Source organism: Bubalus bubalis, chromosome 2 (genome assembly GCF_019923935.1).
Source record: "Bubalus bubalis isolate 160015118507 breed Murrah chromosome 2, NDDB_SH_1, whole genome shotgun sequence".
Classification (NCBI taxonomy): domain Eukaryota; kingdom Metazoa; phylum Chordata; class Mammalia; order Artiodactyla; family Bovidae; genus Bubalus; species Bubalus bubalis.
In genome coordinates, this window is record NC_059158.1 from 175853686 (window position 1) to 175875353 (window position 21668).

General features: G+C 51.5%; 1 protein-coding gene across 1 annotated transcript in view; it reads left to right on the forward strand.

Annotated features, from left to right (window-relative positions):
• The window catches only part of LOC112582954 (receptor-type tyrosine-protein phosphatase U-like), a 321962-nt gene that overhangs the window by 79934 nt on the left and 220360 nt on the right, over nucleotides 1-21668 (forward strand). The window lies entirely within an intron of this gene.

Genomic DNA, 21668 nt, shown 5'->3' on the forward strand with positions numbered 1-21668 from the left:
TCCCGGTCCATGCTCAGCCTCCATCTGAGGAACACTCAAGTTCACAGAGGTCTCTTTTTTTATGCGCTAAGAGCATTGTCTATGAGAACCGAGTAGCATTTTCTATACTTAATCCATGATGATGGATCACGTGAAATTAATACAATTTTGTCAAGTTTAAAAATAAAATTAAAAAAAAATAAAACCAGCTTGAACATCCAAAAATAAAAAAATAAACTGTCCCTGTAAATCTGCATTCAATGCCCAGGTTTCAAAGTATTTAGGACCCTTAAGTAATGAAGTATTAGCACAAAACCCCTACTACTCTGTTTACTTCATTTTCTCCCCTGCAGCCCACCCTCGCCACTGCCTTCCCTACTACATCCCACCCTCCAGACAGCAGCCTCACAATCTTTCTAAAATACACATCAGACCATACTTCTCCAGGGCTCCCACTGCACTCAGGAAGGTCAAATCCTTTCACATGGGTTCTGAGGTCCCTTGGGACCCAGCCCCCACTGCCCCAATCCTTGGTCACCCCCACCCACCTCCCCTACGACCAACCTGGGCCACAGGGACACCTTGTCATCCTGCTAACACGTGCTTCTCATTTCTCTCTCCCGGGCCTTTGCACAAGCTGGTCCCTCTGCCCCGAGAGCCCCTCCTTCACTGGCACCTCCCCCAGGGCCTCCGGGTCTCTGCAGCGATGGCCCCTCCCAGGGAGGCCTTCCCCGAGCTTGCCCTCACCAGCCCCACGCGTCTGTCTTCATGCAACTGACCCCCCAGAATGGAACAGCCCAATTGTCCTCCCCCATCGGCCTCCCCCATCTGACTGGGAGTAACCTAAGGGCAGAGGCATATCTCACTCGCCTCTGCAGCCCCAGCACCTGGCCTTGGGCCTGGCCCATCCAGGGCTTCAGTGCACATTGATGGAGAGGCAAAAACATCAGGCTGGCAGGCCACAGAGGCACCACGTGTCCTGGTGGTTAGAAAGCATGTCTGGCCCCATTCATCACCCACAAATACCCTCACCTGCTCAGGCTGTGGCAGGGATTCCCTGATACCAGAGAGGGTGTTCCCAAGTCACCTCTGAGGAGTAGTTTCAATTCACCTAAACCAGCTATGGTGATCTCATCTCCCTGACCAGTGATTGGTCTAGGAATTGCTATCTTCCACTCAATGAAATAGAAGCAACGCCCTCTTAGATGAGGCTTCTAGGAAAGATTTCTTTTTCTAAATAAAAGAACCTCAGTTGATACAGGGCTTTCAGGTGGCACTAGTGGTAAAGAGCCCACCTGCCAATGCAGGAGATAGGAGAGACGTGGATTCTATCCCTGGGCTGGGAAGATCCTCTGGAAGAGAGCATGACACCCCACTCCAGTATTCTTGCCTGGAGAATCTCATGGACAGAGCCTGGTGGGCTATGGTCCATCGGATTGCCAAAAGTCAGACACAACTGAAGTGACTTAGCTTGCACAACTCTCTTGCTCTTTACTCAAATCCTTCCTTCTGCCTGCTATCCAGACATGATGTCTGGTTGGAGCTGCAGCAGCTATTTCATGACCATGAGGCTACTAACCCAGGGGCAAGAAGCCCCATATACTAAAAAAGGCAGAGAAGAAAGAACCTGAGTCCTGCGTGGCATCATGAGCAGGTGAACTGGAGCCAAGTGTCACTCACAATCTGGACCTCTTTTCAGGTGAGAGAGACAAGCCACTATTTATTTCAAGCCACTATTAGATAACAGCTCTGTTACTTGGAGCTAAACAAAGTTGTTGCTAATGCAAACAGACAAATCCTTCCTCTGACACTGACTAATGGTGACCCTGAGTAAGACAGTTAACCTATCCAATCTTTCCAAGTTTCTGAAATCACAGTTTATTCACCTGTTAGAGTGGAGTTGATGGTCCCTACCTCACAGGTGTTCTCCATGAGGGGGAGGAGTGATGGTGCCCGGGTCAATGCAGAGCCTTGTGCAATAGGAAAAAATTGCTAAATGTATCAAGACCTCACCATGTGTGGACATGGATCTAAGCTGTTTGCATGAATCATCTCCCTCAATTCTTATCACATTTCTGTAAGGTAAGTACTAATCCTAACATACCTCTTTTTGTTTACAAATGAGAAAACTGAGGCACAGAGGGGCTGAGTCGCCTGCCCTGGGACACACGGCTGGCAGGTGGCAGAGAGGAGATGTGAGCCCGGGAGGCAGACCCCAGAGCTCACGCTCCTGACCATCGTGCTGTGGGGGCCTGGTGCGGGGCAGGTGCTCAGTGGATGCCTGCTGACCAGATGAGTGAGCGCACTGAGACAGGTGCTGGGGGCGCGTGGGCTTCTAGTCAAGCTCTTTCCATCACTGCCTTGGTTTGTGAGGGGCTCCTAAGGAGACCCTGAACCCAGAGGGCAGTGGGCAGACCCCCTGAGCCCACTCTCCACCCCTCTATACACATACCCACCCCTACTCCTACCCACGCACACCCCCACTCCCACTTCTACGCACACATATCCTTACCCTCCGATCTAAACCCACACCCCAAGGCTGTGTCTCCCCCAGGTTCACTGGCCCTTAGGTGTGTCACTGGCCCATCTCAGTCCTCAGATACCTCCTCGATTCCATCTGTGATTGAGACAACACGCTTGCCATTATATTAACTTTTATTGCTTATTGATTTTTCTCTGCCCTGTCTCAGCCATGTTCATTTTTATCTGTTTAAAGCAGTAGAAGCCATTCAGTGGGAGAAGCAAGAGAGCGTACAAACAAGGACCTCTATTAAGGGGGCCATTGCCCTTGATGGGAGCAGAAGGGCCCCCCCTTCACACCGGCTGCATGTACTGGGCTGGGAGAGCCCCACGAGGGGGCTGCCACCCACGTCACCCAGTGAAGTCCTGGGTCTGGGATGGGGGTGTCATCTGGGGTGACAGAGGAGAAGGCCCTAAGTGTGGCTGCAGGGGCGTGTCCAAGTGGAGGTCAGGGGAAGGTTGGGATGGGTACCTCAGCAGAGTTCAGACCCTGTGGGTGGCTACAGGGAAGGAAACAGGAGGTGAAGCCAGAAGCAGACCCCGAGAGACAGAGGCTCTGAGCCGCACTCACAGGGCCCAGGGCCTTGTTCACCCTCCTGTTCCCTGCCCTCCCTGAAGAATGTGTTTGTGTCTGGGCTGGGACAGGCAGGGCACAGCGGGTTGCACACCCACCATCTGAGTCCCCGTCCCAGCATCCCTCCTGAGGTGAGGGTTTGGGTGGTCGACCTCTCTGCACCCCGTGGGGATCTTGCTGGGGCCCTGTCCTGAAGGAGAGAAAGCCCTAAGCTGGTTTTCTTCTTCTTTGAGGAGAGAATAGTAGTACCCATTTCTGGGGGTGTTGGGGAGGGCGGGTCATGAGGTCTTATCAAAAGCACCTCATTGAGCATCACCTAGTGCGACAGGAGCTCAGTGGGGGAGTCGTGAATGACGACAGTGTTGATGACAATGATGAGATGGTTATGCTATTGGTGGTGATGCTGATGCTTGTGACGGTGATGGTAATGATAACGAGGTTGGTGATGGTGGTGGTAACAATAAACATGGTAATGAAGGCTATAATGATGATAATGACAATGGTGATAATGCCATTGGTGATAATGATGGTGGTAATCATGTCGGGGATGATGATGATGGCGAAGAGGGTGAGGATGGTGATGATGACAAGAACAATACCAGTGATGACGGTGATCATGATGATGGTGGCGGTGGTAGTAATGGAGGGGAAGGACGCAGACAGAAAACTCTGAGTGACGCCTGACCTTTCGTCCCTAATTATCCATCCTTATAATCCTGCTGCTGCTAAGTCGCTTCAGTCATGTCTGACTCTGTGTGACCCCATAGACGGCAGCCCCCCAGGCTCCCCCGTCCCTGGGATTCTCCAGGCAAGAACACTGGAGTGGGTTGCCATTTCCTTCTCCAATGCAGGAAAGTGAAAAGTGAAAGTGAAGTCGCTCAGTCATGTCCAACTCTTTGTGACCCCATGGACTGCAGCCTACCAGGCTCCTCTGCTTATGGGAGTTTCCAGGCAAGAGTACTGGAGTGGGTTGCCATTGCCTTCTCCACCCCATAATACTATGCCCCCCTAATATGGTAGCCCTGATCCCAACTGCCATTCCCCAAGCTTTCATATTATGTTGGGGTCATGATCTTCAAGGACTGTAATTCCCACAACTGCAGGGACAGGGTCTGTTTCACTCACAGATCTATTCCCAGTAGCCAGCTCTATCCCTGGCTCATGACAGGTATGCACTAAGCATCTCTCCAATGGCCAGAGGAGGAAGCAGAGAAGCAGGAACCAGTCCCTACTGGTCCCCATGCCTACAGACCCGCAGGCTGCTCCTTCACTGCCTGTCACTCAGCATCCACATTCCTAGGTCTCAGAGGGCACCATGAGGGCTTGGAAACCAGGACTCAGGAGTCTCCTTCCCAGGGATTGTCCTTCCAGCTCCTTGCCTGTCTTCATTCATGGCACCTTGTGTTCCAAGACCATCAGTCACTTCATGGTGATATTGACATTTACTAGTGAAGAGGCACTATTGTCTCTGATTCCCATAGTGCATACTAATGGAAAGAAGATCAAGGAGCTTTGATGAACTTCAAGGCCCATGAGGCTCCCCCAGGGATGTCCAGTGTGAGCTCTCCTAGAGCCCACAGAGATGCAGAGTCCACCACCTCTGATATTCCAGGTGACCCGGGCTTGTTGGAAGGTGGCTACAGAGTGGCAGGGCTGGGAGTCTATTCCACTCTGCCCCTCCATCCAGGGCTTGGTGCACTCCTCTTCTGACCTCTCCAGGATGGTTTGCATCCCAAGTGCCCGCATCCAGGCTCTCTGCATTTGATCCAGGGTCAAACATTGCACTCGGGGAGGGTAACACTCAAGTCAATGGAGGCCTGAATCTCTCTGCAGAGTCTGCTTTTCTTCCCAGTCTGCAGTCATCCGGCAGCCACAAAGCCAACACTCCCTGTGCAGGCAGGAAGCAGGAGGGATTCATACTCTGCTAAATGCCTGAGTGACCTAGGAGTCAATTTCCTCTGTTGTACTGTTGGCAATAAGTTAGGGTGAGAGGAAGACCACAGGTCATGTATCGCCCAGTTATCAGCTGAGGGGAGAGTAGGGTAAGCTAGCAGTGGAGGTTTAAGGAACACAGGATCAGGGACAGGCAGGCATCTCTCAGTTTACTGATGAGGGAACACAAGTCCAGAGACATGAAGTGATTTGCCTGGGGTCACACAGCATAGTGACCGCAGAGCCAGGATTGAACCTCAGCTCTGCCAACACTGTGCTCTTTCCAGGACACAGCACTACCCCCAGGGTCAACATTCCCAGTGAAGACAGGGGCAGGGAGGCCAGAATGGGGTTCACTTGGTGGGGTGGGCAGTGAGGGTGGGGCAGAGAATGTCTCGACATGTGCACCCCATGAGGGCAGGGCCTGGCCTCCCTGCTTTTCTGCTGTGTCCACAAGGCCTGGCACTCAACAGGTGCTCAGTAAATGTTCCCAACACAAGGCCCAGGCCAGCCCTACTGGGAGGCCCTCAATTCTTCCCACAACCGGGCATCACGTCCAAGAAGGCCCGTCCTCACTCTACCACTTCCCTCCTGACACCAGCTGTCTCGGCAAGGACTCAGAAACCATCTGAGCTCCAATAAACAAACACATTAAAAAAAAAAAAAAAAACGCTGCTGTCTCCCTTCTGCTTCTGTTACAGATCCAAGCGCTGTTCCCGCTTCTCCTGCCCCTGCATCTCCAGCCACCTGCAACCTCCCTCCACCTCCCTCAGGGTGGAAAGCCCCAGCTCCTTTGCAAAGTGGAGGGACAATGATGCAAGAGCCTGTCATTGGAAAACCCCACCCACCTCCAATAGCATATTAAAAAGCAGAGACATTACTTTGCTAACAAAGGTCTGCCTAGTCAAAGCTATGGTTTTTCCAGTAGTCATGTATGGACGTGAGAGTTGGACTATAAAGAAAGCTGAACATCGAAGAATTGATGCTTTTGAACTGTGGTGTTGGAGAGGACTCTTGAGAATCCCTTGGACTGTAAGGAGATCAATCCAGTCAATCCTAAAGGAAATCAGTCCTGAATATTCATTGGAGGACTGGTGCTGAAGCTGAAACTCCAGTTCTTTGGCCACCTGATGTGAAGAGCTGACTCATTTGAAAAGACCTTGATGCTGGGAAAGATTGAGGGCAGGAGGAGAAGGGAATGACAGGGGATGAGATGGCTGGATGGCATCACCGACTCAATGGACATGAGTTTTAGTAAACTCCAGGAGTTGGTGATGGACAGGGAGGCCTGGCATGCTGTGATTCATGGGGTTGCAAAGAGTGGGACACGACTGAGTGACTGAGCTGAACTGAATCCACCTCCAAGGGGGCCAGAGCAGTCCAGAAAGATGAGTCCCATGAGGGTGAAGAAGGCGGGATCAGCCCTCATGCCACAGGCCTGGCACCCACTGGGCACTCCAGTCGCTCATGGTGACCTCAGCTGTCCTGAGTGCTGCCCTTGTCCACAGTTGTGGGTCTGTGTGAACCCAGGGCTTCCTCTGGCTATGTGTCCACTGCTGAGCCTGCCCATTCTCACCCTGAGGATGTAGGTCCTTGTGGAGCTGAATTCCAGTGCAGAAGACAGACTCCAAGGCCCCTTCCCCCATCTGGTGTTGTCTGGCTCCTCAGTCCTGACCTACCACGTCCCCAAGCAGCACAAGCCTGACCTGGCTGTGACCTGGGCTGTGGTGGGGAGCCTGAAGGGGAAATAAACACAAAAGGCTTCACAGATCTCAAGATGCAGCCTAGGATCTGGGTCCTCAGGACTCCACAGTGGCCCCCTCCCTGGTCCCACTGGCTGTTCCCATGCAGCAACCCCCCCCCTCCCCCCATCATGACTGTCTGGCAGAGCTCTCCCTAGCCAGTGGGCAGGGCATGGAGGTACCCACTCATTCCTAGCTTCCCGGGGCACAGATGGGTCAGTCAGCAGTTTGCATGCCCCGGTTCAGAACTGGCCCAGCCCAGCTTGGCTGCCTGCCCATCGTGTGAACTGGACAATGTTTGTCACCTCCTTGAGCCTCAGTTTCCCCATCTGTGAAGTGGGCTTATGCAGGTGCCTGCCCCCAGGGCTCTTGGGAAGAGTGAAGGCAGTGATACAAAGCAAGTGCCTAGCATGTGGGGAACCTCTGAGCCTCTCCTCTGTGTGTCAGGAGATGTCCAGCTGCTCCTCCTCCCATATGAGCTAGCTCCTCCCCTTCTCCAGCCCCCTGCCCTCCACCCACTGCCCCTGCCGGAGCATGGCCCCCTCCATCTCTCTGAGCTGTTCCAGCAGCCTCAGGTCTCCTGCCTCAGCCTCCAAACTCCAGGATGTCTCCAGAGATGTTTTCTCATTTGCAGACCTCATCATCTCACTCCTGGTTCAATGGTTTTCCTGGTGGCTCCTGTCACCATCAACTACCAAATAGAGTCCAAACCCTTAGCCTGCAGCCGGAGCAGCTCAAGAACGACCAGGAGAGAGGGGCCTGGGGCAGCACTTGATGACAGGGAGGTAAGAACACTTCTTGCATTTCACAAATCGGTAAAAATAGTCACGTTTGCTGAAAAGCTTTTATTTACTCTTCATGTAAAGATTTAGAAGACAGTGAATATTTGCTGACACCAATGTCAATGACACCGATGACAATGATGAAGACAATGATTTATATTTGGGGTGACTTTGGAAAGGATGTGGATGTGCTCATCCAGAAAGTATTTGTTGAGTACCTACTATGTGCCAGGCACTGCTCTCACAGACTGAAGGTGGCTAGAGGCTCCCAGGCCACCTGCCAAGGCTGCTGCTGCCTGCCACTCAGCTCCTCCATGGTCCAACCCCACCACCTCTACAGCCGCATCTTCCCCACCCCCACCTCATGCTATATTCTCTCCTGAATCTCTTCTCACATGGGTGCCACAGCATCATTGCAGAGTTAATAGAACTGTAAACCCTACTTGGAAGAGATATTAGATCACTACCTCCATTTACCCCCTGCCATCAATCCAGCCTGGAGGCAGCTTGGAGTTCACTCTCCCCACTTTGCATAGACCCCCAACAGACCCCAGACTCCAAGGGCACTTCAGTTTCTATTAAATACCCAAGTCCTTTATGAGAGCTTATCGATGCCACCATAGATCACACTGGGGACCACTGTATGGAAGGGGAGAAAGACACATGGATGCACCCTAAGGATGCAGGATATTGGTATTTTAACAGAGGGACTTCACCCCAGATGGGGGCTCCTGGAGGGGAGACCAGGGAACAATTCCCAGGACATGCACTTGATTTGGCCCTGAACTGAGAGTGCATTTTCCCCAGTGGAAGCAATGCAAGGCAGTGGAGGCTGCTTGGCTAGAGGACACAGTAGGTGCATTGTTGAAGCTCAGGTCAGGAATGCAGGCGACAGAGTGAGCTGACCAACGTGGTCCCCAATGGTCAGTGCAGGTGACACCTCATCCCCATATCCTGATGGCCCCACTCCAGAGAGTACAGGGATGACCGAAGGGTTTAGGCCACAGAGCACACCTTCTGGGGTGCCAGGAGCCAGTGTTTGGTGACACCAGTGATCCGCGTGGGGACAACACCCAAGGCAGCAGTTAGGATGACAGTGGATGTGGGGCCAGGGCAGTCTCTGAGCCCAGACAGAAGTGGCCTCAACCCTGGCTCTAGTCCCCTCTCTGCACTCCAGTTTCCCATCTGTAAGTTGGGGTTCAGGCCGACCTTGCAGGACTCCTGGGGCATTGCTGACAAACCAGCAAAGCACCCAGAACTCAGAGCAGGCGTCCACTGTGACTGTTGTTTGAAGCTGGCAACATGCAGAGCCTCTTGGGAGTGAGGGGGTGAGAATTATCAACCAGAGAGGTGATAATTGAAATCTCAGGTGTGAAAGAGGCCCCCCAGGGGACAGAGTGGGAAGAGAAGAGATGAAAGGGTGGCAGCTCCAACAGGAGCCCTGGAATCCCTGGCTGGATTCTGCCTATGGCCTCCTCTGAAGTCACAAAGAAAAACTGGACTATGGCTGCAGCAGTTGACACAGAGAAGAATCTTCTCACCAATAAGGAGACATACGTGTGGAGGATAGGAAGGTGAGCATGGACCCAACTCCCTCACTCACTCTCCGTATGACACTGAGCAAGTGACTTGTTCTCTCTAGCACTCAATTTCCTCATCTTTCAAAAGGAGACAACTGCTGTTGACAACACATCCTATGGGGTTGCTGTGAGGATTAAATGAGATAATGCCTGCAAAGTTTGGTGCTCAGTACAAACCAGTGGAAGTTGTAGTCTTGATGCTGGTGGTGATGGTAGTGGAGATGATGCTGGTGGAAATAGTGAATGCAATGGTGGGATGATGATGCAGGTGGTAGCAGTGATGGAGGTGGTGATGGTGATGGAGGTTGTGATGATGGAAATGGTGATGATGATGGAGGTGATGGCAGTGATGGAGGCAGTGGTGGTGATGGAAGTGGTGATGGTGATGGAGGTGATGGTGATGGAGGTCGTGGTGGTGATGGAGGTGATGATGATGGAAATGGTGATGATGGAGGTGGTGGTGGTGATGGAGGTGGTGATGGAGATGGTGATGATGATGGAGGCAGTGATGATGATGGAGGTGGTGGTGGTGATGGAGGTGATGATGATGGAAATGGTGATGATGGAGGTGGTGGTGGTGATGGAGATGGTGATGATGATGGAGGCAGTGATGATGATGGAGGTGGTGGTGGTGATGGAGGTGGTGGTGATGGAGGTGATGATGATGATGGAAATGGTTATGATAATAGAGGTGGTGGTGGTGATGGAGGTGGTGATGATGATGGAGGTGGTGATGATGATGGAGGAGGTGGTGGTGATGGAGGTGGTGGTGATGGAGGTGATGATGATGATGGAAATGGTTATGATGATAGAGGTGGTGATGATGACAGAGGTGGTGTTGGTGATGGAGGTGGTGGTGGTGATGGAGGTGATGGTGATGGAGGTGATGGTGATGATGGAAATGGTTATGATGATAGAGGTGGTGATGATGACAGAGGTGGTGTTGGTGATGGAGGTGGTGGTGGTGATTGTAATGGAGGTTATGACGATGATGATGGAAATGGTGATGATGATGATGGAGGTGCTGGTGGTGATGGAGGTGGTGATGATGATGGAGGTAGTGCTGATGATGGAGGCGGTGATGATGATGGAGGCGGTGGTGGTGATGGAGGTGGTGGTGGTGATGGAGGTGGTGATGGTGATGGAGGTGGTGGTGGCGATGGAGGTGGTGATGATGATGGAAGAGGTGATCGTGATGGAGGCGGTAGTGGTGATGGAGGTGATGGTGATGGAGGTGGTGGTGGTGATTGTAATGGAGGTTATGATGATGATGATGGGAATGGTGATGATGATGATGGAGGTGCTGGTGGTGATGGAGGTGGTGATGATGATGGAGGCAGTGATGATGATGGAGGCGGTGGTGGTGATGGAGGTGGTGGTGATGGAGGTGATGATGATGATGGAAATGGTTATGATGATAGAGGTGGTGATGATGACAGAGGTGGTAGTGGTGATGGAGGTGGTAGTGGTGATGGAGGTGGTAGTGGTGATGGAGGTGGTGGTGGTGGTGGAGGTGGTGGTGGTGATGGAGGTGGTGGTGGTGATGGAGGTGATGGTGATGGAGGTGGTGGTGGTGATTGTAATGGAGGTTATGATGATGATGATGGGAATGGTGATGATGATGATGGAGGTGCTGGTGGTGATGGAGGTGGTGATGATGATGGAGGCAGTGATGATGATGGAGGCGGTGGTGGTGATGGAGGTGGTGGTGATGGAGGTGATGATGATGATGGAAATGGTTATGATGATAGAGGTGGTGATGATGACAGAGGTGGTAGTGGTGATGGAGGTGGTAGTGGTGATGGAGGTGGTGGTGGTGATGGAGGTGGTAGTGGTGATGGAGGTGGTGGTGGTGATGGAGGTGGTGGTGATGGAGGTGATGATGATGATGGAAATGGTTATGATGATAGAGGTGGTGATGATGACAGAGGTGGTAGTGGTGATGGAGGTGGTAGTGGTGATGGAGGTGATGGTAATGGAGGTGGTAGTGGTGATGGAGGTGGTGGTGGTGATGGAGGTGGTGGTGGTGATGGAGGTGATGGTGATGGAGGTGGTGGTGATGATGGAGGTGTTGATGATGATGGAGGCGGTGATGATGATGGAGGTGGTGGTGGTGATGGAGGTGGTGATGATGATGGAGGTGGTGGTGGTGATGGAGATGGTGATGATGGTGAAGATGGAGCTGGTGGTGATGATGGTGGTAATGATCATTGTCTGCTTCATTATGGCCCCATGGAGGGTGGGATCAAACCCATACACAAAAGTGGTTTGGATGTTGAATCTGAACCAATGACATAATACACGCACACACATCAGGATGTATGAAAAGATTTACTATTCACATAACGAGGTCTTCTGAAGATGGAAGGGCATGCACCCAACTTGTTCATTTGGTTTGAGCCAAGGGAGGGGCTCCGGCTTTTATTGTCATTAGCAATAAGGCCAGGGTGAGGGTTCATATATATGGAATATGGTTTGCTTGTTTTTTTGCTGAAATTCTTCCAGCGCCAGGAAAGGGAGCATGGGCTTTCTTATCAATTTGTCCAGATAAGGGATGAAAAGGGGAAATGATAACATGTGACCTGAAATACCTGTCAGTGGCCCAACATCAAAAGTGGAGTCAAGCTCTTCATTACAATGGAGGTCATGATAACAATGTTTATGATGATGGTGATGAAGGCAGATCCTGCCAACAGGACCTCCCTGGCTCCTTCTTCCATTTTGGCCAGAGATGCCCTCATGGTCCACCCTGCTATCCACTCCCATACCCCGGATTGGATGCACAAACCATTTTCTCCATCACTGGGCCATTGATATTCACTGAGTGAACATTATTAGCTGAGAGCTGTGGAGGATCCAAATTGTGAAATGTGGAGGGAAACACAGATTTGTTTCTCAAATCTCAGAGACTAAAACTGGATGAGGGGGGATGTGGAAATAGAAGCTCTAGGGAGACTGGGGACAACATAGATGTCAGTCTGCTTCACCCTAAGGAGAGAAACCACATGGATGATTTGGACAAACCCCAGGCCTTCTCAGGCCATTGAGGGAGGTGGGAGCAAGGAAAGAAAGCCCTTGACTCCTTAAAGATGACTTCAAGGAAGTGGCCATGTTCTTGCAGCTACTGTCAAAGCTTTGATCCCAAGCAAGGTGGCAAACACAAATTGCAAGGCCCATGGGAGCCAGACTACTGAATTTCCCAGTAGTCATGTATGGATGTGGGAGTTGGACCATAAAGAAGGCTGAGCGCTGAGGAATTGATGCTTTTGAACTGTGGTGTTGGAGAAGACTCTTGAGGGTCCCTTGGACAGCAAGGAGATCAAACCAGTCCATCCTAAAGCAAATCAGTCCTGAATATTCATTGGAAGGACTGATGCTGAAGCTGAAGCTCCCATACTTTGGCCACCTGATGTGAAGAACTGACTCATTTGAAAAGACCCTGATGCTGGGAAAGATTGAAGGTGGGAGGAGAAGGGGATGACAGAGGATGAGATGATTGGATGGCATCACCAACTCGATGGACATGAGTTTGAGTAAGCTCTGGGAGATGGTGATGGACAAACAAGCCTGGTGTGCTGCAGTCCATGGGGTCACAAACAGTCAGACAGGACTGAGTGACTGAACAACAACGTGGGGGCCAGGTCTTGAATCTTCATGCATACATCAGCCTCTTCAAGGTGAGAGTTATTTCTCTGTTTCAGATGAGCAACCTGAGGCTCAGAGGTGAAACGTGGCCTGCCCAAATTTGTCCCTGATCAGCCTGAAGCCACAGCCAGCACTGTTCTCTGAAGCACACTGATGCTACACAAAAAGGGCAGATTTTGGTTTTTATCTCATAGAATCTAGTCATTTATCAACTGCAGAACCATCAATGGAGGAACTAGTGAGAAGTTGGGTGTGGGGCTCTGTGTTGAGCAGAACCCACTGGAACATGATTATTCTCACTTTCGCCTCTGAGCAGCCTCAAAACATGGCATGTGTGCATGTATGCTAAGTCACTTCAATCATCTCTGACTCTGAGACCCTGTGGACTGTAGCCCGTCAGGCTCCTTTGTCCATGGGATTCTCCAGGCTGGAAACTGGAGTGGGTTGCCATGCCCTCCTCCAGGGGATCTTCCCAACCCAGGGATAAAATCTGCATCTCCTGTGTCTCCTGCACTGCAGGCAGATTCTTTACCACTGAGCCTCCAGGGAAGCTGCCTCAAAACATGGCAATATACATAAAAATTTCAAACCTCTGTGCATCAAAGACCCAATAACAGAGTGTAAAGGCGATCCATGGAATGGGAGGAAATATTTGCAAATCATATACCAATAAGGGGTTAATATCCAAAATCTATAAAGAACTCCTACAGCTCAACATCACAACAACAACAGATTCTAAAATAGTAGAAGGGTTTGAGTGGACTTTTCTTTAAAGATATGCAAATGGCCAGTAAGAACTTGAAAAGATACTCAACATGACTAATCATTAGGGAAATGAAAGTGAAAACCACAGTGAGAAACCTATCAGGATGGCTACAATCAAAAAAAAAAGGAAAAGAAAATAACAAATGTTGGTGAGGATATGAAGAAATCAGAACCTTTATGCACTGTTAGTGGGAATGTAAAATGGTGCAGCTGCTATGGAAAACAGTATGATGATTCCTCAAAAGATTAAAAATTAGATTAACACAGGATCCAGCAATTCCACTTCTAGGCATGTACCCAAAATAATTGAAAGCAAGGTCTTGAAGATATATTCATACACCCATGTTCATAGCAGCATTCTTCACAGCAGCCCCAAAATGAAAGCAACCCAAGGGCCCACAGACAGATGAATGTTAAACAAAACGTAGTATTTGCAGTTCTGGTGGCTCAGATGGTAAAGAATGTGCCTGCAGTGACAGGTTTGATCCCTGCGGAAGGAAGTGGCAACCCACTCTAGTATTCTTGCCTGGAGAATTCCATGGACAGAGGAGCCTGACTTGCTACAGTCCATGGGGCCGCAAAGAGTCGGACATGACTGAGGGACTGACACTTTCCCTTGTCATAGCTATAATACAATGGAATATTATTCAACCCAAACAGGAAAGAAATTTTGACTTGTGCCCTAATATGGAAGAACTTTGACGATATTAACCTAAGTGAAATAAGCTAGTCGCAAAAGGACAAGTACTGTATGATCTCACTTTCGTGAGATACCTCTGGTTGCCAGGGGTTGGGGTCTGGGGGAGGATGGGGAGTTACTGTTTCATGGGTCAGAGTTCTGTTTTGCAAGATTAATAGAATTCTGGGGGTGGATGGCTATGATGGCCACACAACAATGTGAATGAACACAGTGCCACAGAACTGTACACTTCAAAAAAGTTAAGACAGTAACTTCTGTGGGATTTGTATTTTCCACAATTCATAATTTTTTAATGGCGATAGATCCATAGAAAGTCCTAAAGCCTCTAGACCACATGACAATGAGGAGGACACAACACTGGACCCACGCAGGCTTGTCGAACACTCAGACACCCCAGCCTCCTATGCTGCAGCTTTCATTCGTTCCCTGGATAAGAAAACTAAAGCTCAGAGAGGCTGAGCGAGCACCCCAAGGTTGCACAGTGGGTCAGAAGCAGAATCAGGCTTATGCCTTGTCTGTTCTGATTCCACACGCAGGCCCCCAGCCACTGTCCCGAGTTGCTTCTAGAAAACATGTACCAAGAGTCGTATTTACATCAACACTCATGACTCCTGGACCAAGACCCAGAGGTCTCCATGCCAGTTGTCCTGGCCTGGCATTTGAGGCCACTTGCCCACAATTCTCTGCACACTCCCAGCATGCTTCACTCCAGTTGGCCCCCGGCAGCATGGACCCCTCATCTCCTCTCCATTTCCTGCCCAGACCTTGTTTTACATCTGGGGCTTCTTCTCCAACTGTCACATGCTGAACTTCCTTCAACACACCTTCTGTGACCCCATAACTGCCTGTCACCCTCCTGTGGGAAGATGGGGGCTGTGGGTTTCCCGTCAAGACCCCACGGTGCTCTCAGCAGCCATTGGCACACTGAGGGCAAGCACTCAGGAGCGGCCTCAGCTGCCAGGTTCCTGGGAGGAGGCCGCCATCTTGCAAGGAATACTAACTCTTTCTCGGCCACTGTCTTTCCAGACAGCAACCTCCATGTGGATGACCTTGATCTGACAAAGTGGGCCTTCCCCAGTGTCTTTCTCTCTCCCCAAAATGTGGTGAAGAGAGGCTGACCTTGGGGTTAAGGTCTCACCGCTACCATTTCCAGCAGGTGAGACCCCAGGCAATCAAGCACCTTCTCTGAGCCTCAGTTTTCTCATCTGCAAAATGGAGACAGAAGTAACAATTTCACAGTGTGTGTAGCCGATGAGAACAGAATTGCAAAAGCAAAGCTATTGACTCCTAGGAAGGGCTCGGTAAATGTTCCCAGTAAATTCTCCCTTCTTTCCTGTCTGTGAACTGGAAAGAGTGTGAGTTGACATCACAAAGCCCTGGCCTTGCATCTGCGGTCCACCCCTTACCAGCTGTGTGATCTCGGACAAGTGACTTGATGTCTCTGAACTTGTTCCCTCTTCTGTTATAACGAACCAGCAATGAGTCCCCCCTCATGGACTGATTTCAGTTGAAGTTGATGATTCAGTGAAGAACAGGAGCTCGACACTTGCCAGCTGGTCCTTTCCCACCGCTCCCAGCTCTCTCTCCTTGGCACAGGCCAGTTGGGTCCACTCCAAGTACACCACCACATTGATCCCACTTGGCCTTTTCTTCTGGGCCTGCCCTCCTGGCTACTCTGAGTGGATTTCACAGCAGAAATGACTGTTTTACAGAAATGGACTCTGATGCAGTCTGGAAACCATGATTCAGAGAACACAGGGAGCAGCTGCCAAGACAAACGTGTGCGGGAACAGTGTCTCTGGGGAAGCCTCCCTGTCCCTGGGCCCCGATGTCTCGATGGGGCCCCTGCAGCAGGGACCCTGTCAAGGGGTCGTCTCCTGGTGCTGGGTTCCCTCCAGACAAGAGGACTCAGCCAGACCTGCACTCCAGGTCTAGCTCCTCGGGGCAGTCCCCTCCCCAACTCCTGGGTCAAGCTGCCTTCCCTTCCAAATGGTGATACTAAGGGCAGGTCCCTCCTCCCCAGGCTGTAGTGAAAAGTAGATGGCTCAGCTCACAGAAAATGCTGTGGGCCCAGCACCCCTAGCTACTGGATAACGGTACCAGTTAATATTAATTATATCCAGCATCCCCCCACCCATTATGTGGTGATTATAGGTCATCCCATATACACTCCGAGCCTCTTTTTAACGGTCTGTAAAATAGGCATGAAAAATCTTACCCTACAAGATAATGGGAACTTAAATCCCTTGTACAGAGCCTGAGATGTAGTAGATGCTCAACATACACACGATCTCTCATCCTCCTTCTTCCCCTCTCCCTGTGGATGCAGCTTAAGCCCAGTTATCCAAGTCCAGTGAATGGCCTTTGACACCGCCCAGTCCCAGGCCTGGATCCAGGTCTGTCCACCTGTCTGGATCTTTCTTCCGGGACCACACCTAGGGAAAAGCTCAGCTCCTTCTCTCCTCCCAAACACCCCCACACACCAAGCATTTTGAATTTATTGGTGTTAGAGATTTGTGGGGCTGCAGAGAGGGACGCAGACTTACTGGCTCGGTTCTCTTTCTTGCTCCCTCATTTCTCAGAAGGAAGCTGGGCTTGTTTTGTGCAGAGCAGTTTCACCTTCAGCCTCCCAGTAACCTTCCCACCAGCTGGTTCAGAGCCCTCGGGATGTTAGTTTTTGGTGCACGTGGGCATCTTCCAGATAAACACTTGAGTCTCCCCATGAAGAGCTGTGATGATCAAAAATGTATTCCTCATGTTCCAGAAGTATTATCCTCACTGTTTTACAGATGGAGTAGTGGAGGCTCAGAGAAGTGCCTTGGCCATAGGCACTCAGTCAGGGAAGAATTTTCGCAGCAGTAGCACCATCTAGGGTGTGGCCCTTGGGCCCTTGGGTTCTGTTCAGACAAGCCTTGGTCTGGCCCCAGCTCCACCACTGACCAGTTGTCACGGTGCCCATGCCACAGGCTTCTGTGAGGTGAATAAGAAGACACATCTCAGGTGCTCGCCAAGTCCAGGCACATAGTAGGCGCTCAAGTAAATGCGGCCACTGTCGTTCTCACGGATGAGCTCACTGTACCTGTAGAACCCTCCCTGTCTCGGGTTCTACCCGTGTCCCGTCCTGTCTCTGTTCCATTTCGGTTCCATCTCTTCTTCCAAAACCACTCCAAAAGTTCGCTCCCTGAGGATGACTTCCCTGACCCGCCTCACTTGACTCTTGCCTGGCAGCCCCACAAAGATGGAGAATAAGATTTGGAATCGGTCCTGGGCTCAAATCCCCCTCTTCTTCCACCAGTAGTGGAGTGATGCAGGTCTCTTGACAAGCCTCAGTTTCCACATCTGCACACCAGGAGCAGCTCTCTGTCTCTTTCAGGCTTGTTATGAAGATCAAATGAAGCAGCGGTGTGCAAACTGCTTCGCAAATGGTGAATGTTCACGCCAGTGCTTGAAGACTGGCTCGTCATCTCCACCTGTCTTCCCTCGCTCGTTGTCCCCTCAGCAACCTGGAGTGTGATTTATGTTTTCCTTCTACATTTCTTGATCTCCTTCCATGCAGAAAACTGTGGCACCAAGAACAGATCAGACAGCAGGAGCAATGGAATGAGCTTGCCATGTGGAACCATACCGGCCAGCCTGCTGGATAGAACGCAGACCCCAGGCCCCACAAAATATCAGAGGGGCAACGCTGGGATCTGCCAAAGCCAAGCCTCTTGGTACCAGTGTTGGTATTATTAGTACCTCCACACACAGCTTTGGCATGAACGAATTCCAGGCAACAAGGCAGCCAGTGGGACAGCTCTGTCCTGGCACTGCCTCAGCCCCTTCCACCAAGCCCGTCAAAGTTGCCCAAAGAACAGCATATTTTTAGTTAAGATTCTGAGCCCAGGAGGGAAGCAGGAAATGATTCATTCTCTCACTCAGCCAATGTACACAAAGGCACATTATTAATATTTACTCGGGGGTTTCTCCAAGGACCCCAAACAGCAAATCATGGTGAGAGAAGGGAACGGAAGATGAGGTTTGCCAGGCTTTCTGGGTGCCTACAGATGGAGTGAAAAAAAAAACCCTGCTAAACATTTTGCATGGCCAGGGTGCTACCAGTGTCGGGGCTGGAAGGGGCCTGACAGCTCGTTCTGTTCACCCCAGAGAGAGTAGGGACCCACCCACGGTGACCCAGCCAGGTCATGACAGAGGAAGAAATAGAATCTGGGAACGTGGAGGGACGGAAAGAGCATGGAACTGTGAGCCTCAGGGACCCCATCTGTAAAATGAAAAGATGAATGATACCCGCATAGGTCTGTAGGAAGAGAAGATTTACCCACTGCGCCTGGCCAAGAGCAGATGCCCCACAAATGGCACCCATGGTGAGTAGTGGTGAGGAGAGGGTGTCAATGCCAGTCCCTGTTCCCACTGCCCAGTGTGCCTCGCAATAGCCTCAGGTGCCTCTTTCAGTAGAGGAGGGTCAGGTTTCCCAGGCTGGGCTGGGCTGATGAAACTCAGGTTGCCAAAGGATCATTTACTTGCACACAATTCCATTCACAATCTTCTCTCCCCAGGGCAAGAGAGCAGGACTCTAAACTCTCTTTTGCCCCAGAAGCCTATCCCTGGCCCCTTCTCAGGCTCAGCAACCCCCCTCCCCCACCCTTCTGTGGCCCTTTCTCTGTCATTGCCATGAGGAATGAGGTCCAGCTGTCATTTTCTACACGGCGGGCACCTGCTGACAGCTTCTGTCGCTTGGCGGCTGTAATTGCTGCTCCCTCTCTCTCCTGTACTCCCCTCCTCTGCACAGACTCCCTTCTGCCTCTGCCAGGGAGTTTATTAAATAGTTTATTAAATCTCTCTGCCTTTGCTTGCAAACTGTCTCTTTCAGAGATGAAAAATACTGAGACCTAAAGAGGCAAGATGAACCTCCTGAAAGCTACACAGCTAGAAAAGGACTGAGCTGGGAGTTTGTGAGTTTGTAACTCTGACTCTCCTGGCTCCTTTGTGACTTCCCCCAGGAAGTGAGGGGATGTGACAGAGGACAGATGTATATTATGGAGAACAGAGGATCAGAGGAGGGATCCAAGCTGGTGTAGGGGCAAAACGGAACTTCAGAGGTAGATGGGGACCTCGGGGTCATTAAGCTCATTTCCTCATTCAACAAATGCTGATTAAACACATAGCACCTGGAAGAGGTCCTGAAGATGCAACTGTGATTCACAGTCCCTGTCCTGGATGGAATCCAGGCCTCCCACATTACAGGCAGATGCTTTACCCTCTGAGTCACCAGGGAAGCCCCCAGGAGAAGAGACAGACAAGTAAATACCCATGGTGCACTGTGATAGGTGAAGACTGTGGATACGCATCAGAGAGATACTTTATCTGGGCTTAGCAATCAAGGACGGCTTCTTGGAAGAGGCAGTGTCTAATTTGAAACCTGAAATGAGTAGAATGCAGTTCCAGCACCTTGCCTCTTTGGAGTGAAGAGCTTTGTGGAATTGGCAGGCAAAAACCAGGCTGGTATTGACACCAGCATCAGCCCAGAGCAGCCAGATCTCCTAGAACTGAATTTGAGTCATATTGCCAACTTCCACGTTGCTCTACAATGCCAGTCAGTACAATTCTTAATATTTTGGCCTCTCCTCATAAAGCGTGTGTGTGTGTGTGTGTGTGTGTGTGGTGGGGATTGGGGGGGTGGAGGGGTGGGGTTGTTTACAGATAAATGCACACAAATTTCAAGGATTGAAAGGTGTTTGTGGCTGACTTGGTTGAGGCTGTGTAAAGTTCTGGGTTGTGGGTGATGCTAAGAGCAGACAAGAAACCCTGTGGACAAGGAAACAGAAAGGGCCACAGACAGATCCTGGTCCTCAGGTTCTTCCTGAACCCCTCTGGTCTCCCCCAGGTCGGCATTCAAGATAATGAAGGGGGTCTGTACATGACGTTCTCCTTTCAGTGGGTACCTGAACAGATTCTGCTACCTGTGACCTGAGAGGCCTTGATTCTGGACATGAATAGGAGCTGCCGGGTGGTCAGAGGGGTCCAGAGCCAGGCAGCCAGCTGACTTCAGGAGGAAGAGCTCTGCCTGGCAGTGCTGAGCCCCCGGGGAGCCCTTCACACCTGTGGGGCTACGGTGCCCTGCTCAGCGCTCTGTCTCTGTCTCTTACCTGCTTTGTTTTCTCCCTCCATGTCTCTCCCTGCCTTTTCTCCCACACTCACCCCTTCACCGGATCATTCATCATCCCATAGGCACGGTCTGTGCCTGTTCAGCCCCAGGCTGGCCATGAAGGGAACACCCCCAGGTGGGCGAGGCTATCTTCCTGTCATTGGGGAACTCCCAGTCTGGCTGGAGAAATGGATGAGTCCATCATGACCCAGAGCAGTCCGTGCTGAGATGGGGGGAGAGGCTGTATGGGATGGGGAGCACAGGGAGGACCCTGACCCTGGACCGAAGTCAGGGAGGACCTCTGGGAGGAGGTGGTGCCCATGCTGAGACCTGGAGGAGAAGTGCCAGAGGGAGGGTGGGGTAGATGAGGGAAAAGGTTGTACCTGCAGCAGCAAATTGGCACCTGCAGAGGTCTGGCAGAGAGGGCGAGTTGGGAGCCTTGTGAGTGGTAGGCAGAGCCGAGATGGCTGCCGCTGCTGTGTGATCGTGGAATGAGGGGTGGGAAGGTGGGGAAAGACAGGACAGGACTCCTCTGGGATCAGATCTCAGAGGATGGGGCTGGGCTTCACCCTGAGGGTCCTGGGAGCCACGCAGGGATGGGGAAGAGGGTCAGGGAGGAAGGGACCGCTCTGTAGGCATTGGGGTGGGGGGCGGATTCCAAGAGGATCCGGCTTCTCCAAGCCCTGGATGGGAAGAAGCCTCCTTCTCCCCCTCCTCCCCTTCCCGCCCTAGCACTTTCTCTCCTCCCTCTTCTGATCCCCCTGCTTCTCTCTCTCTGTCCTCTCCTCCAGTCCTTTCTATCCCCCCTTCTCCTCGTTCTCTGTTCTCTGCCTTTCCTCCTTCCTCCATCACTCTTCCCCCATCCCTTCACTGTGTTTCCTCCAGACGCTCCCGACCTCCAGGCTCAGGACTGCAGCCCGGCTGAGTACCCCTTGCGAGGATCGGCAGCGCCACCTTCAGGTCAGAGCCGGGACCGCCGCGGGGTCTCCCACACCAGGAAGACGCGGGTCCTTCTCGGCCTCCTGCAGAAGACACGAAGGTGCCCGCCCACCTGGCCCGGTCCCAGTGCCTCCTTCTGCCGCCCGCAGCCTCGGGTCTGGCTGCTCTGGGTCGACCCTGGCATCAATACCAGCCCCGCCTCTGTCTCCCCTAACAACCCTAATTACCAGGCAAGCTCTTCTCCCAAAGACCAGACGACAGAACTAATGTGCTTAATACCAGAATTCCTTCCCTTTCACAGCCCGTGCCCCGGAGTCCTGCCAGCCTGAGGATGCCAGTGTTCTCTGCTCTCCTGGGAGAGAGAG